Source organism: Ranitomeya imitator, chromosome 4 (assembly GCF_032444005.1).
Source record: "Ranitomeya imitator isolate aRanImi1 chromosome 4, aRanImi1.pri, whole genome shotgun sequence".
NCBI lineage: Eukaryota > Metazoa > Chordata > Amphibia > Anura > Dendrobatidae > Ranitomeya > Ranitomeya imitator.
In genome coordinates this window covers 536,749,470-536,765,469 of record NC_091285.1, presented here as the reverse complement: position 1 = coordinate 536,765,469, position 16,000 = coordinate 536,749,470, and the positions used below count along the sequence as shown (strand labels likewise).

Genomic DNA, 16,000 nt, shown 5'->3' with positions numbered 1-16,000 from the left:
CTACCTGCCGATTGTGCCCAGCATCAATCTCTCGTGGCACAGAGTGATGAATCTGATGCTTTGGCTGACTTCGTGTTGATAGAGCAGCGGCTTCTCTTCTGTTCTGTTGACAATGCCTGTAGTTTACTTAGCAAATTCCTGCTGAACGGTTCGCTTTAATACAGATATCACAATCCAACAAACATTTTTAAATGGTGGAAAATGAAATGCTAGGTGAAATCCCAAGAAACAATGAAAACCCCCTTCATGACCCAGCCTATTTTGACCTTAAAGACCTTGCCGTTTTTTGCAATTCTGACCAGTGTCCCTTTATGAGGTAATAACTCAGGAACGCTTCAACGGATCCTAGCGGTTCTGAGATTGTTTTTTCGTGACATATTGGGCTTCATGTTAGTGGTAAATTTAGGTCAATAAATTCTGCGTTTATTTGTGATTAAAACGGAAATTTGGCGAAAATTTTGAAAATTTCGCAATTTTCACATTTTGAATTTTTATTCTGTTAAACCAGAGAGATATGTGACACAAAATAGTTAATAAATAACATTTCCCACATGTTTACTTTACATCAGCACAATTTTGGAAACAAAATTTTTTTTTGTTAGGAAGTTATAAGGGTTAAAATTTGACCAGCGATTTCTCATTTTTACAACGAAATTTACAAAACCATTTTTTTTAGAGACCACCTCACATTTGAAGTCAGTTTGAGGGGTCTATATGGCTGAAAATACCCGAAAGTGACACCATTCTAAAAACTGCACCCCTCAAGGTGCACAAAACCACATTCAAGAAGTTTATTAACCCTTCAGGTGCTTCACAGCAGCAGAAGCAACATGGAAGGAAAAAATGAACATTTAACTTTTTAGTCACAAAAATTATCTTTTAGCAACAATTTTTTTATTTTCCCAATGGTAAAAGGAGAAACTGAACCATGAAAGTTGTTGTCCAATTTGTCCTGAGTACGCTGATACCTCATATGTGGGGGTAAACCACTGTTTGGGCGCACGGCAGGGCTTGGAAGGGAAGGAGCGCCATTTGACTTTTTGAATCAAAAATTGGCTCCACTCTTTAGCGGACACCATGTCACGTTTGGAGAGCCCCCGTGTGCCTAAAAATTGGAGCTCCCCCACAAGTGACCCCATTTTGGAAACTAGACGCCCCAAGGAACTTATCTAGATGCATAGTGAGCACTTTGAACCCCCAGGTGCTTCACAAATTGATCTGTAAAAATGAAAAAGTACTTTTTTTTCACAAAAAAATTCTTTTTGCCTCAATTTTTTCATTTTCACATGGGCAACAGGATAAAATGGATCCTAAAATGTGTTGGGCAATTTCTCCTGAGTACACCAATACCTCACATGTGGGGGTAAACCACTGTTTGGGCACATGGTAAGGCTCGGAAGGGAAGGAGCGCCATTTGACTTTTTGAATGAAAAATTATTTCCATCGTTAGCGGACACCATGTCGCGTTTGGATAGCTCCTGCGTGCCTAAACATTGGCGCTCCCCCACAAGTGACCCCATTTTGGAAACTAGACCCCCCAAGGAACTTATTTAGATGCCTAGTGAGCACTTTAAACCCTCAGGTGCTTCACAAATTGATCTGTAAAAATGAAAAAGTACTTTTTTTTCACAAAAAAATTCTTTTCGCCTCAATTTTTTCATTTTCACATGGGCAGTAGGATAAAATGGATCATAAAATTTGTTTTGCAATTTCTCCCGAGTACGTCGATACCTCATATGTGGGGGTAAACCACTGTTTGGGCACTCGGCAGGGCTCGGAAGGGAAGGCGCGCCATTTGACTTTTTGAATGGAAAATTAGCTCCAATTGTTAGCGGACACCATGTCGCATTTGGAGAGCCCCTGTGTGCCTAAACATTGGAGCAACCCCACAAGTGACCCCATTTTGGAAACTAGACCCCCCAAGGAACTTATCTAGATACATATCGAGCACTTTAAACCCCCAGGTGCTTCACAGAAGTTTATAACGCAGAGCCATGAAAATAAAAAATAATTTTTCTTTCCTCAAAAATGATTTTTTAGCCTGGAATTTCCTATTTTGCCAAGGATAATAGGAGAAATTGGACCCCAAATATTGTTGTACAGTTTGTCCTGAGTACGCTGATACCCCATATGTGGGGGTAAACCACTGTTTGGGCGCACGGCAGGGCTCGGAAGGGATGGCACGCCATTTGGCTTTTTAAATGGAAAATTAGCTCCAATCATTAGCAGACACCATGTCAGGTTTGGAGAGCCCCTGTGTGCCTAAACATTGGAGATCCCCCAGAAATGACACCATTTTGGAAACTAGACCCCCAAAGGAACTAATCTAGATGTGTGGTGAGGACTTTGAACCCCCAAGTGCTTCACAGAAGTTTATAACGCAGAGCCATGAAAATAAAAATAAAAAATTATTTTCTCAAAAATGATCTTTTAGCCTGCAATTTTTTATTTTCCCAAGGGTAACAGGACAAATTCGACCACAAAAGTTGTTGTCCAGTTTCTCCTGAGTACGCTGATATCCCATATGTGGGGGTAAATCACTGTTTGGGCACATGTTGCCGGGGCTCAGAAGTGAAGTAGTGACGTTTTGAAATGCAGACTTTGATGGAATGCTCTGTGGGCGTCACGTTGCGTTTGCAGAGCCCCTGATGTGGCTTAACAGTAGAAACCCCCCACAAGTGACCCCATTTTGGAAACTAGACCCCGAAAGGAACTTATCTAGATGTGTGGTGAGCACTTTGAACCCCCAAGCGCTTCATAGAAGTTTATAATGCAGAGCCGTGAAAATAATAAATACGTTTTCTTTCCTCAAAAATAATTATTTAGCCCAGAATTTTTTAATTTTCCCAAGGGTAACAGGTGAAATGTGACCCCAATATTTGTTGTCCAGTTTCTCCTGAGTACGGTGATACCCCATATGTGGGGGTAAACTACTGTTTGGGCACATGCCGGGGCTTGGAATTGAAGTAGTGACGTTTTGAAATGCAGACTTTGATGGAATGCTCTGCGGACGTCACGTTGCGTTTGCAGGGCCCCTGATGTACCTAAACAGTAGAAACCCCCCACAAGTGACCCCATTTTGGAAACTAGACCCCGAAAGGAACTTATATAGATGTGTGGTGAGCACTTTGAACCCCCAAGTGCTTCATAGAAGTTTATAATGCAGAGCCATGAAAATAATAAATACGTTTTCTTTCCTCAAAAATAATTATTTAGCCCAGAATTTTTTATTTTCCCAAGGGTTACAGGAGAAATTGGATCCCAAAAGTTGTTGTCCAGTTTCTCCTGAGTACGCTGATACCCCATGAGTGGGGGTAAACCACTGTTTGGGCACACGTCGGGGCTCAGAAGGGAAGTAGTGACTTTTGAAATGCAGACTTTGATGGAATGGTCTGCGGGTGTCACGTTGCGTTTGCAGAGCCCCTGATGTGCCTAAACAGTAGAAACCCCCACAAGTGACCCCATTTTAGAAACTAGACCCCCCAAGGAACTTATCTAGATATGTGGTGAGCACTTTGAACCCCCAAGTGCTTCACAGACGTTTACAACGCAGAGCCGTGAAAATAAAAAATCATTTTTCTTTCCTCAAAAATTATGTTTTAGCAAGCATTTTTTTAGATTCACAAGGGTAACAGGAGAAATTGGACCCCAGTAATTGTTGCGCAGTTTGTCCTGAGTATGCTGGTACCCCATATGTGGGGGTAAACCACTGTTTGGGCACACGTCAGGGCTCGGAAGTGAGGGAGCACCATTTGACTTTTTAAATACGAGATTGGCTGGAATCAATGGTGGCGCCATGTTGCGTTTGGAGACCCCTGATGTGCCTAAACAGTGGTAACCCCTCAATTCTAACTCAAACACTAACCCCCCCACACCCCTAACCCTAATCCCAACTGTAGCCACAACCCTAATTCCAACCCAAACCACAACCCTAATTCCAACCCTAACCCTAAGGCTATGTGCCCACGTTGCGGATTCGTGTGAGATATTTCCGCACGATTTTTGAAAAATCCGCGGGTAAAAGGCACTGCGTTTTACCTGCGGATTTTCCGCGGATTTCCAGTGTTTTTTGTGCGGATTTCACCTGCGGTTCCTATTGAGGAACAGGTGTAAAACGCTGCGGAATCCGCACAAAGAATTGACATGCTGCGGAAAATACAACGCAGCGTTTCCGCGCGGTATTTTCCGCACCATGGGCACAGCGGATTTGGTTTTTCATATGTTTACATGGTACTGTAAACCTGATGGAACACTGCTGCGAATCCGCAGCGGCCAATCCACTGCGGATCCGCAGCCAAATCCGCACCGTGTGCACATAGCCTAATTCTAAAGGTATGTGCACACGCTGCGGAAAACGCTGCGGATCCGCAGCAGTTTCCCATGAGTTTACAGTTCAATGTAAACCTACGGGAAACAAAAATCGCTGTACACATGCTGCGGAAAAACTGCACGGAAACGCAGCGGTTTACATTCCGCAGCATGTCACTTCTTTGTGCGGATTTCACAGCGGTTTTACAACTGCTCCAATAGAAAATCGCAGTTGTAAAACCGCAGTGAAATGCGCAGAAAAAACGCGGTAAATCCGCCATAAATCCGCAGCGGTTTAGCACTGCGGATTTATCAAATCCGCAGCGGAAAAATCCGCAGAGGACCAGAATACGTGTGCACATACCGAAACCCTAACCCTAGCCCTAACCCTACCCCTAACCCTAACCCTAGCCCTAACCCTAACCCTACCCCTAACCCTAGCTCTAACACTAACCCTAGCCCTAACCCTACCCCTAACCCTACCCCTAACCCTAACCCTACCCCTAACCCTACCCCTAACCCTAACCCTAACCCTACCCCTAACCCTACCCCTAACCCTACCCCTAACCCTACCCCTAACCCTATTCTAACATTAGTGGGGGAAAAAATTTCTTTATTTTTTTATTGTCCCTACCTATGGGGGTGACAAAGGGGGGGGGTCATTTATTATTTTTTTTATTTTGATCACTGAGATATAATCTATCTCAGTGATCAAAATGCACTTTGGAACGAATCTGCCGGCCGGCAGATTCGGCGGGCGCACTGCGCATGCGCCCGCCATTTTGGAAGATGGCGGCGCCCAGGGAGAAGACGGACGGTACCCCGGCTGGATCGGTAAGTATGATAGGGTGGGGGGGACCACGGGGGGGGGGGGATCGGAGCATGGGGGGGCGAATCGGAGCGCGGGAGGGGTGGAACGGAGCACGGGGGGCGTGGAACGGAGCACGGGGGGGCTGGAATGGAGCACGGGGGGGTGGAACGGAGCACCGGGGGGGGTGGATCGGAGTGCAGGGGGGGTGATTGGAGCACGGGGGGGTGATTGGAGCACGGGGGGAGCGGACAAGAGCACGGGGGGGAGCGGAGCCCTGTACTGAGGGAAGCCGGAGCAGTGTACCGGCCAGATCGGGGGGCTGGGGGGGCGATCGGAGTGGTGGGGTGGGGGCACATTAGTATTTCCAGCCATGGCCGATGATATTGCAGCATCGGCCATGGCTGGATTGTAATATTTCACCTGTTATAATAGGTGAAATATTACAAATCGCTCTGATTGGCAGTTTCATTTTCAACAGCCAATCAGAGCGATCGTAGCCACGAGGGGGTGAAGCCACCCCCCCTGGGCTAAACTACCACTCCCCCTGTCCCTGCAGATCGGGTGAAATGGGAGTTAACCCTTTCACCCGGCCTGCAGGGACGCGATCTTTCCATGACGCCACATAGGCGTCATGGGTCGGATTGGCACCGACTTTCATGACGCCTACGTGGCGTCATGGGTCGGGAAGGGGTTAAGGGTCACCAATCTAACCCAAGAAGAGGTGCGAAACCGGCTAAATAAGATTAAAATAGATAAATCTCCGGGTCCGAATGGCATACACCCACGAGTACTAAGAGAACTAAGTAATGTAATAGATAAACCATTATTTCTTATTTTTAGGGACTCTATAGCGACAGGGTCTGTTCCGCAGGACTGGCGCATAGCAAATGTGGTGCCAATATTCAAAAAGGGCTCGTGGACGTGGTATATCTCGATTTTTCCAAAGCGTTTGATACCGTGCCGCACAAGAGGTTGGTACACAAAATGAGAATGCTTGGTCTGGGGAAAAATGTGTGTAAATGAGTTAGTAACTGGCTTAGTGATAGAAAGCAGAGGGTGGTTATAAATGGTATAGTCTCTAACTGGGTCGCTGTGACCAGTGGGGTACCGCAGGGGTCAGTATTGGGACCTGTTCTCTTCAACATATTCATTAATGATCTGGTAGAAGGTTTACACAGTAAAATATCGATATTTGCAGATGATACAAAACTATGTAAAGCAGTTAATACAAGAGAAGATAGTATTCTGCTACAGATTGATCTGGATAAGTTGGAAACTTGGGCTGAAAGGTGGCAGATGAGGTTTAACAATGATAAATGTAAGGTTATAGACATGGGAAGAAGGAATCAATATCACCATTACACACTGAATGGGAAACCACTGGGTAAATCTGACAGGGAGAAGGACCAGATAGATTAGCGAAATTAGGATTATTTAGTCTAGAAAAAAGACGACTGAGGGGCGATCTAATAACCATGTATAAGTATATAAGGGGACAATACAAATATCTAGCTGAGGATCTGTTTATACCAAGGAAGGTGACGGGCACAAGGGGGCATTCTTTGCGTCTGGAGGAGAGAAGGTTTTTCCACCAACATAGAAGAGGATTCTTTACTGTTAGGGCAATGAGAATCTGGAATTGCTTGCCTGAGGAGGTGGTGATGGCGAACTCAGTCGAGGGGTTCAAGAGAGGCCTGGATGTCTTCCTGGAGAAGAACAATATTGTATCATACAATTATTAGGTTCTGTAGAAGGACGTAGATCTGGGGATTTATTATGATGGAATATAGGCTGAACTGGATGGACAAATGTCTTTTTTCGGCCTTACTAACTATGTTACTATGTTAAACTCTTTCCTACCTGAGACATATTCATAAGTCCTGTGACCTGGTACTTATTAACCTGGGACATATTGACTACGTCCCTGCGATTTTGCGCACATAGAGGCTGTGCGCGCATGATTGCCGTCGGGTGTCAGCTGAAGAAAGCCCTTCTGCTCTTGGATCGGAGTCTTCGCAACATCAACGCGGGGTCCCGATCACTGCCATGGTAACCTGATGTCAACATCCGAGTCAGAGCATGATCAAAAAAATGCTGCTGCAAAAAATGAAAGTCCCATAGAAGGACAAAGTAAAAAAGTTAAAAAAAAAAATTAAAATAAGTTTTTTAAAAATTGTAAATATGTAAAAAATAATATTAAAAAAAATCAAAATATATCATACCCATGAATAAATATTTTTAGAAAAAAATAAACAATAAAAGTACATATATTTTGCATTGCTACGTCCAGAATGACCCGACCTATAAAACTGTCCCACTAATTAACTCCTTTAGTGAACAACATTAAAAAAGATAAAAAACAAGGCAAAAACAATGCATTATCATCATACCACTGAACAAAAAGTGTAATAAAACGCAATCAAAAAGACGAATATATGCAGCATCTTGTCCCACAAAAAAACAGCCACTATAGAGCTCCATCAGCAGAAAAATTTAAAAAATTATAGCTCTCAGAATAAAGCAATGCAAAAATAGTTATTTATTCAATAAAATACTTTTTATTATGTGAAAGGGCCAAAACATAAATAAAATAAAAGGGGAATCACTGTAATCATATTGAAGAATATAACTGCCTTATCAATTTCACCAGACGCAGAACACACCCAAAAAAAAGAAAGAATTGCTGTTTTTTGTTCATTCTGCCTCCCAAAAATTGAAATAGAAAGCGATCAAAAAATGTCATGTCGATAGAAATGGTACCATTAAAAAGTCAACTTGTTCCACAAAAACAAGGCTTCACATGACTCTGTGTGCCAAAATATGGAAAAGTATAGCTCTCAAAATATGGTGATGCAAAAACTAGTTTTTGCAATAAAAAGCATTTTTCTGTGTGTGAAAGCAGACAAACATAAAAAACTATATAAATCTGATATCGCTGTAATCGCACCGACTTGAAGTATAAAGTCACAATATCATTTATACCACACGAGAAACGGTGTAAAAAAATAAAACCTGTTCTTCAACTGCTGTTGATTTCTTCCTTCTGCCTCCCAAAGATCTCAGTAAGGCTCGGTGCACACTTATCCTGCGCTCTGTGCTGAGTGCTTATACCAGGGTTTCTATGTAAATCTCTGAAATACATGATTCAGATGGAACCTACGCCAGAAGGTTTTCTATAATAAGGCAGATGGAGGAACTGTGGGCACCATAGGACCTGTGATCCGGCGGTGTCCGTCTTATTAAGGATTGCATAAAAGTGCCGTCAGCCACAGTTTTGTGCACTTCTGAAAAGAGGACACCGCTGAACAGAAGCCAGATGGAGTTCAGAGTAACTCTGCTGCCTCATAACAGTGAATAGATCCCTCAGGGGGTTTTATCTGAATCACATCACTCAGAAATTTAGGTAGAAACCCTGATGTAAATGCTCCGTATAGAGCACAGGATAAATATGATCCCAAATGTTATTTAACCCCTTAGTGACAGAGCCAATTTGGTACTTAATGACCGAGCCAATTTTTGCAATTCTGACCACTGTCACTTTATGAGGTTATAACTCTGGAACGCTTCAACGGATCCCGCTGATTCTGAGATTGTTTTTTCGTGACATATTGTACTTCATGTTAGTGGTAACATTTCTTCGATATTACTTGCGATTATTTATGAAAAAAACGGAAATATGGCGAAAATGTTTAAAATTTTGCAATTTTCAAACTTTGTATTTTTATGCCCTTAAATCAGAGAGATATGTCATGAAAAATAGTTAATAAATAACATTTCCCACATGTCTACTTTACATCAGCACAATTTTGGAAGCAAATTTTTTTTTTGTTAGGGAGTTATAAGGGTTAAATTTTGACCAGCAATTTCTCATTTTTACAACACCATTTTATTTTAGGGACCACATCACATTTGAAGTCATTTTGAGGGGTCTATATGATAGAAAATAATGAAGTGTGACACCATTCTAAAAACTACACCCCTCAAGGTTCTCAAAACCACATTCAAGAAGTTTATTAACCCTTTACGTGCTTCACAGGAACTGAAACAATGTGGAAGGAAAAAATGAACATTTAACTTTTTTTTGCAAACATCTTAATTCAGAACCATTTTTTTTATTTTCACAAGTGTAAAAACAGAAATGTAACCATAAATTTTGTTATGCAATTTCTCCTGAATACGACAATACCCCATATGTGGGGGTAAACCACTTTTTGGGCGCACCGCAGAACTTAGAAGTGAAGGAGCGCCGTTTGACTTTTTCAATGCAGAATTGGCTGGAATTGAGATTGGACGCCATGTCACGTTTAGAGAGCCCCTGACGTGCCTAAACAGTGGAAACTCCCCCTAAGTGACACCATTTTGGAAACTAGACCCCTTAAGGAACTTATCTAGATGTGTGGTGAGCACTTTGAACCCCCAAGTGCTTCACAGAAGTTTATAACGTAGAGCCGTGAAAATAAAAAAATCGCTTTTGTTTACACAAAAATGATCTTTTCGCCCACAAATCCTTATTTTCACAAGGGTAACAGGAGAAATTAGACCACAAAAGTTGTTGTGCGATTTCTCCTGAATACGTCGACACCCCATATGTGAGGATAAACCAGTACTGTTTGGGCGCACCGCAGAGCTTGGAAGTGAAGGAGCGCCGTTTTACTTTTTCAATGTAGAATTGGCTGGAATTGAGATTGGACGCCATGTCGCGTTTGGAGAGCCCCTGATGTGCCTAAACAGTAGAAACCCCCCACAAGTGACCCCATTTTGGAAACTAGACCCCTTAAGGAACTTATCTAGATGTGTGGTGAGCACTTTGAAGCCCCATGTGCTTCACAGAAGTTTATAATGTAGAGCCGTGAAAAAAAAAAATCGCATTTTTTCTACAAAAATGATCTTTTTGCCCACAAATTTTTATTTTCACAAGGGTAACAGGAGAAATTAGACCACAAAAGTTGTTGTGCAATTTCTCCTGAGTACGTCGATACCCAATATGTGGGGGTAAACCACTGTTAGGGCGCACCGCAGAGCTTGGAAGAGAAGGAGTGCCGTTTTACTTTTTCAATGTAGAATTGGCTGGAATTGAGATTGGACGCCATGTCGCGTTTGGAGAGCCCCTGATGTGCCTAAACAGTAGAAATCCCCCACAAGTGACCCCATTTTGGAAACTAGACCCCCCATGGAACTTATCTAGATGTGTGGTGAGAACTTTGAATGCCCAAGTGCTTCACAGAAGTTTATAATGCAGAGTCGTGAAAATAAAAAATAAAAATTTTTTCCACAAAAAAGATTTTTTAGCCCCCAAGTTTTTATTTTCACAAGGGTAACAAGAGAAATTGGACCCCAAAAGTTGTTGTCAATTTGTCCTGAGTATGCTGGTACCCCATATGTGGGGGTAAACCACTGTTTGGGCGCACGGCAGAGCTCGGAAGGAAGGAGCGCCGTTTTGGAATGCAGACTTTGATAGAATGGTCTGCGGGCATTATGTTGCGTTTGCAGAGCCCCTGATGTACCTAACCAGTAGAAACCCTCCACAAGTGACCCCATTTTGGAAACTAGACCCACCAAGGAACTTATCTAGATGTGTGGTGAGAACTTTGAATGCCCAAGTGCTTCACAGAAGTTTAGAATGCAGAGTCGTGAAAATAAAAAATATTTTTTTTTCCACAAAAAAGATATTGTAGCCCCCAAGTTTTTATTTTCACAAGGGTAACAGGAGAAATTGGACTGCAATAGTTGTTGTCCAATTTATCCCGAGTACGCTGATGTGCCATATGTGGGGGTAAACCAATGTTTGGGCGCACGGCAGAGCTCGGAAGGGAAGGAGCGCCTTTTTGGAATGCAGACTTTGATAGAATGGTCTGTGGGCATTATGTTGCGATTGCAGAGCCCCTGATGTACCTAAACTGTAGTAACCCCCCACAAGTGACCCCATTTTGGAAACTAGACCCCACAAGGAACTTATCTAGATGTGTGGTTAGAACTTTGAATGCCCAAGTGCTTCACAGAAGTTAAGAATGCAGAGTCGTGAAAATAAAAAATATTTTTTATTTCACAAAAAAGATATTGTAGCCCCCAAGTTTTTATTTTCACAAGGGTAATAGGAGAAATTGGACCACTAAAGTTGTTGTCCAATTTATCCTGAGTATGCTGATGCCCCATATGTGGGGGTAACCCACTGTCTGGGCGCACGGCAGAGCTCAGAAGGGAGGGAGCACCATTTGACTTTTTGAGCGCAAAATTGGCTATCGTGTTTGGAGACCCCCTGATGTACCTAAACAGTGGAAACCCCCCAATTCTAGCTCCAACCCTAACTCCAACACACCCCTAACCCTAATCCCAACCTGATCCATAATCCTAATCACTAACCCTAACCATAATCACAACCCTTACCCCAAAACAACCCTAATGTCAACCCTAACCATAACCCTAATCAAAACCCTAAATCCAACACACCCCTAATCCTAATCTCAACCCTAACCTCAAACCTAACCCTAATCCCAATACACCCCTAATCACAACCCTAACCTTAACCCTAATCCCAAACCTAACCCTAATCCCAAGCGTAACCCTAATGCCAACCCTAACCCTAATACCAACCCTAATCCAAACCCTAACCCTAATCCCAACTCTAACCCTAACTTTAGCCCCAACCCTAGCCCTAACTTTAGCCCCAACCCTAACCCTAGCCCTAAGGCTACTTTCACACTTGCATTGTTTGGCATCCGTCGCAATCCGTCGTTTTGGACAAGAAACGGATTCTGCAAATGTGCCCGCAGGATGCGTTTTTTGCCCATAGACTTGTATTGCCGACGGATCGTGACGGATGGCCACACATCGCGTCCGTCGTGCACTGGATCAGTGTTTTGGCGGACCGTCAGCACAAAAATACGTTCAATGTAACGTTTTTTTGTACGTCGCATCCGCCATTTCTGACCGCGCATGCGTGGCCGTAACTCCGCCCCCTCCTCCCCAGGACATAGATTGGGCAGCGGATGCATTGAAAAACTTCATCCGCTGCCCACGTTGTGCACAATTTTCACAACGTGCGTCGGTATGTCGGGCCGATGCATTGCGACGGCCCCGTACCGACGTAAGTGTGAAAGAAGCCTAACCCTAAATTTAGCGCCAACCCTAACCCTAAATTTAGCCCCAACCCTTACCCTAAATTTAGCCCTAACCCTAATCCTAGCCCTAACCCTACCCCTACCCCTAGCCCTAACCCTACCCCTAGCCCTAACCCTACCCCTAACCCTACCCCTAGCCCTAACCCTACCCCTAGCCCTAACCCTACCCCTAACCCTACCCCTAACCCTACCCCTAACCCTAGCCCTAACCCTAACCCTACCCCTAACCCCAACCCTACCCCTAACCCTACCCATAACCCTACCCCTAACCCTAGCCCTAACCCTACCCCTAACCCTAACCCTAACCCTACCCCTAACCCTACCCCTAACCCTACCCCTAACCCTAGCCCTAACCCTACCCCTAACCCTACCCCTAACCCTAGCCCTAACCCTAGCCCTAACCCTAACCCTAACCCTAATTTTAGCCCCAACTGCTCTTCTCCTGCCGGCCGGCAGATGGAGACAGATGGCGGGCGCACTGCGCATGCGCCCGCCATTTTCTTTTGCCGGCGGCCAGGAGGAGCAGCAGGAGGACCCAGGGACACAGGTGAGTATGGCAGGGTCCCCGAATCCCCCTATTTCTCTGTCCTCTGATGTGCGATCACATCAGAGGACAGAGAATTACACTTTGACTTTTTTTTCTTTTTTGCGGTCGCCGGTAAACAGTTAATTACCGGCGATCGCAAAACAGGGGTCGCTAAAACCGACCCCGATCATGCTCTTTGGGGTCTCGGCTAACCCCCGGCAGCCGAGACCCCAAAGATTCTCGCGGGGCCGGCTGGCGGGTGCACTGTGCATGCGCCCGCCATTTTGAAGATGGCGGCGCCCACCGGGAGACACGAGGAGCATCGGGGGAGATAGGTGAGTATTGGGGGGCTACCTGGGACCCCTTTTCTCTGTCCTCCGATGTGCGATCACATCGGAGGACAGAGAAATTAAAAAGAGATCGCGGTTTTTTTTTTGCGATCGCCGGTAAACGGTTAATTACCGGCGATCGCAAATGCGGGGTGGGTTAAAAAAACCCCGAATCATGTTCTCTGGGGTCTCGGCTACCCTCGGCAGCCGAGACCCCGGAGAAAATCCGACTCTGGGGGGCGCTATTTACTTTTTCCACAGCGCCGTTAATTAACGGCGCTGTGGTTTAAGTACCCTTAGCGGCCGCCGTTAAAAGGCGTATCGGTGGTCGCTAAGGGGTTAAAATGTTCATAACAAAAGCTTCAACTCAGTCCACAAAAAAAAGCAAGTCACGACTCAGGTCCGTCATCTGTTAATAGAAATATAGGGGCTTTAAAGTTACTGCTAGCACAGAGGCTCTGGAAAAGTTAAATGGCTCCTTGACACTAAAAAGAATTTAAGCAAATGCTGCACTCCCAAATCCAAATGCCCCCTTCCTTCTGAGCCCCATAGTGTACCTAAACCATATATAGCTTTGGCAAAAATTAAGAGACCACTGAAAAATGTTCAGTTTGTCTGATTTTTCTCTTCATAGGTATATTTTTGAGTAAAATGTAAATTGTTCTTTTATTCTAAAAACTTCTGACATGTCTTCCAAGCAATACATTTTGTATTTTTTTCTGAAAAAGAAAAATAGTCAAAATTCAAAAAAACAACAGTGCTTGCAGACCTCAAATAATGCAAAGAAAACAAGTTCATAATCATTTAGAAACAACAATACTAATGTTTTAACTCAGGAAGAGTTCAGAAATCAATATTTTGTGGAATAACTATGATTTTTAATCACAGCTTTCATGCGTTTTGGCATGCTTTCCACCAGTCTTTCACACTGCTTCTGGAGCAAAAGTTTAAGCAGTTCTTTGATGGCTTGTGACTATCCATCATCCTCTTGATTACATTCCAGATATTTTCAATGGGGTTCAGGTCTGGAGATTGGGCTGCCCATGACAGGGTTTTGATGTGGTGATCTCTTAATGTTTGGCAGAGCTGTATAGCATCCACATATTTGACATTCTTACAAGTGCATGTCTCCAAAAGCATCAGCTGGGCATAACGTACTAGTCACTATAAGGTACTGATCACTACAAAGTACTGGTCACTGCAATGGCAGTTTGCAATTTTCACTCAGCAACATTCATTGCTGCTTGTTAATGGAAAACACCCATGGAGTCAAAATCGTCACTACACCCGTAGATAAATTCCCAAAGGGGTATAATTTCCAATATAGGATCACTTGAGGGAGGGATTTTGCTCTTCTAGCACTTAGGGGCTCTGTATATGGAGTATACAAAATATTCTAGGAAAATCTGCACTCCAGGAGGCAAATAGTGCTCTGTCCCTCTCAAATCTTTCCATATGGCTAAACAGTAATGTACAGCCGCATATTGGCTATTGCCACATTCAGTAGAAATTGTGGGACAAATTATGGTGCAATTTTTACTCACTACTTGTGTGAAAATGTTAAATCTGGGGCTAAAACAAAAATTCTGGGGGTAAAAATTCTGTAGCACACCCATGGTGTCAATATGATCACTTTACCCCTAGATGAATTTGTTGAGAGGTGTACTTTGTAAAATGGGGTCACTTATAGGGGATTCTGCTGTTCTAGCAACTGAGGGGCTCTCCCAGTGGGTCATGACACCCGCAAACCATAACAGTAAAATCTGCACTGTAGTATGGCTCTCCTTCCCTTCTGAGATTGCATTGTGCCTGATAAATATTTCCCGATGTAGGGTATTGGACCTCAGTTTGCTGGAAAAATATTTCCTATTAGCCTTTGGAAAAATTTAAAACTTGGGGCTAAAACAACATTTAAGTGGTAAAAAATGTTTCTGTCTTCACCACTGGTATAAAATTCTGCGAGGCACTTGTGGTATCAATACGATCACTGCACCCCTACATGAATTCATTCGGAATTGTAGTTTGTAAACTGAGATCAAAGATGTAGATTTTTTGTTGTTCTGACACCTCAGGGGCTCTGCTAATGTGACATGGCACCCTCAAACCATTCCAGCAAAATCTGAACTCCAAAATGGCACCTCTTCCCTTCTGAGTTTTGCACTGTGCTTCAAAAGTAGTATTCCCCAACATATGAGGTATCAGAGTATTCAGGAGAAATTGCACAACACATTTTACAGTGCAATTTCTCCTGCTACCCTTTTGAAAATAAAATAAACAATTGAGGCTAAAATAACATTTTTGTGGGGAAAATGTTTTTTTTTTTTTTTTTTACGGCTCAACATTATAAACTTTTGTGAAGCACCTGGGAATTTAAGGTGCTCACAACACATTTAAAAACATTCAATCAATGAAGAGAAAAAAGTATTGCTGCACAGCCTGAATGTAACGTACTGGTAAGAACACAGTCACTTGTGGGTGTAAGGCTTCAGTAACTGGAGGTGCTCGCATACGAAAAAACAAACAATCCAGTATAAATATGAAAAAAGAAGAACTGCGGCAGCACTCACCAGATAGCGTAGATCAAACCTTTATTGAAGGTAAAAAATCCATCATGACGTGTTCACGGCTCGGGGGAGTGCGGACATAGTGGAAGTGAGCAGGGGAAGACAACAGCTGTTTCGCTCTATACCAGCGCTTCTACAGGTCTAGCAAACTGGGAAGTGACGCCGGCTGAAGTAGGTGAGTCACAAATGGACCCTCCCACTCAAACCGTGCACACCAGACCCAGTAATTGCCAGGTACACCTTTGTGAAAAGACAAACACATGACTACATCAATTACATCATGTTACAAAACACATTTACAATAAAAACAAACGTACAGAAGACACCTGGATAAAATTAGTACA

General features: G+C 43.5%; 1 long non-coding RNA gene across 1 annotated transcript in view; it reads right to left on the bottom strand.

The window, feature by feature from the left end:
* The window catches only part of LOC138674249 (uncharacterized), a 58,448-nt gene extending 42,649 nt beyond the window's left edge, over window positions 1-15,799 (bottom strand). The window contains exons 1-2 of the long non-coding RNA XR_011320549.1: window positions 15,660-15,799; window positions 5-103 (exon numbers count right to left, since the gene is read on the bottom strand). This is a non-coding gene — a long non-coding RNA (uncharacterized lncRNA). The remainder of the gene's footprint in view (window positions 1-4; window positions 104-15,659) is intronic.
* Window positions 15,800-16,000: the final 201 nt, after the last annotated feature.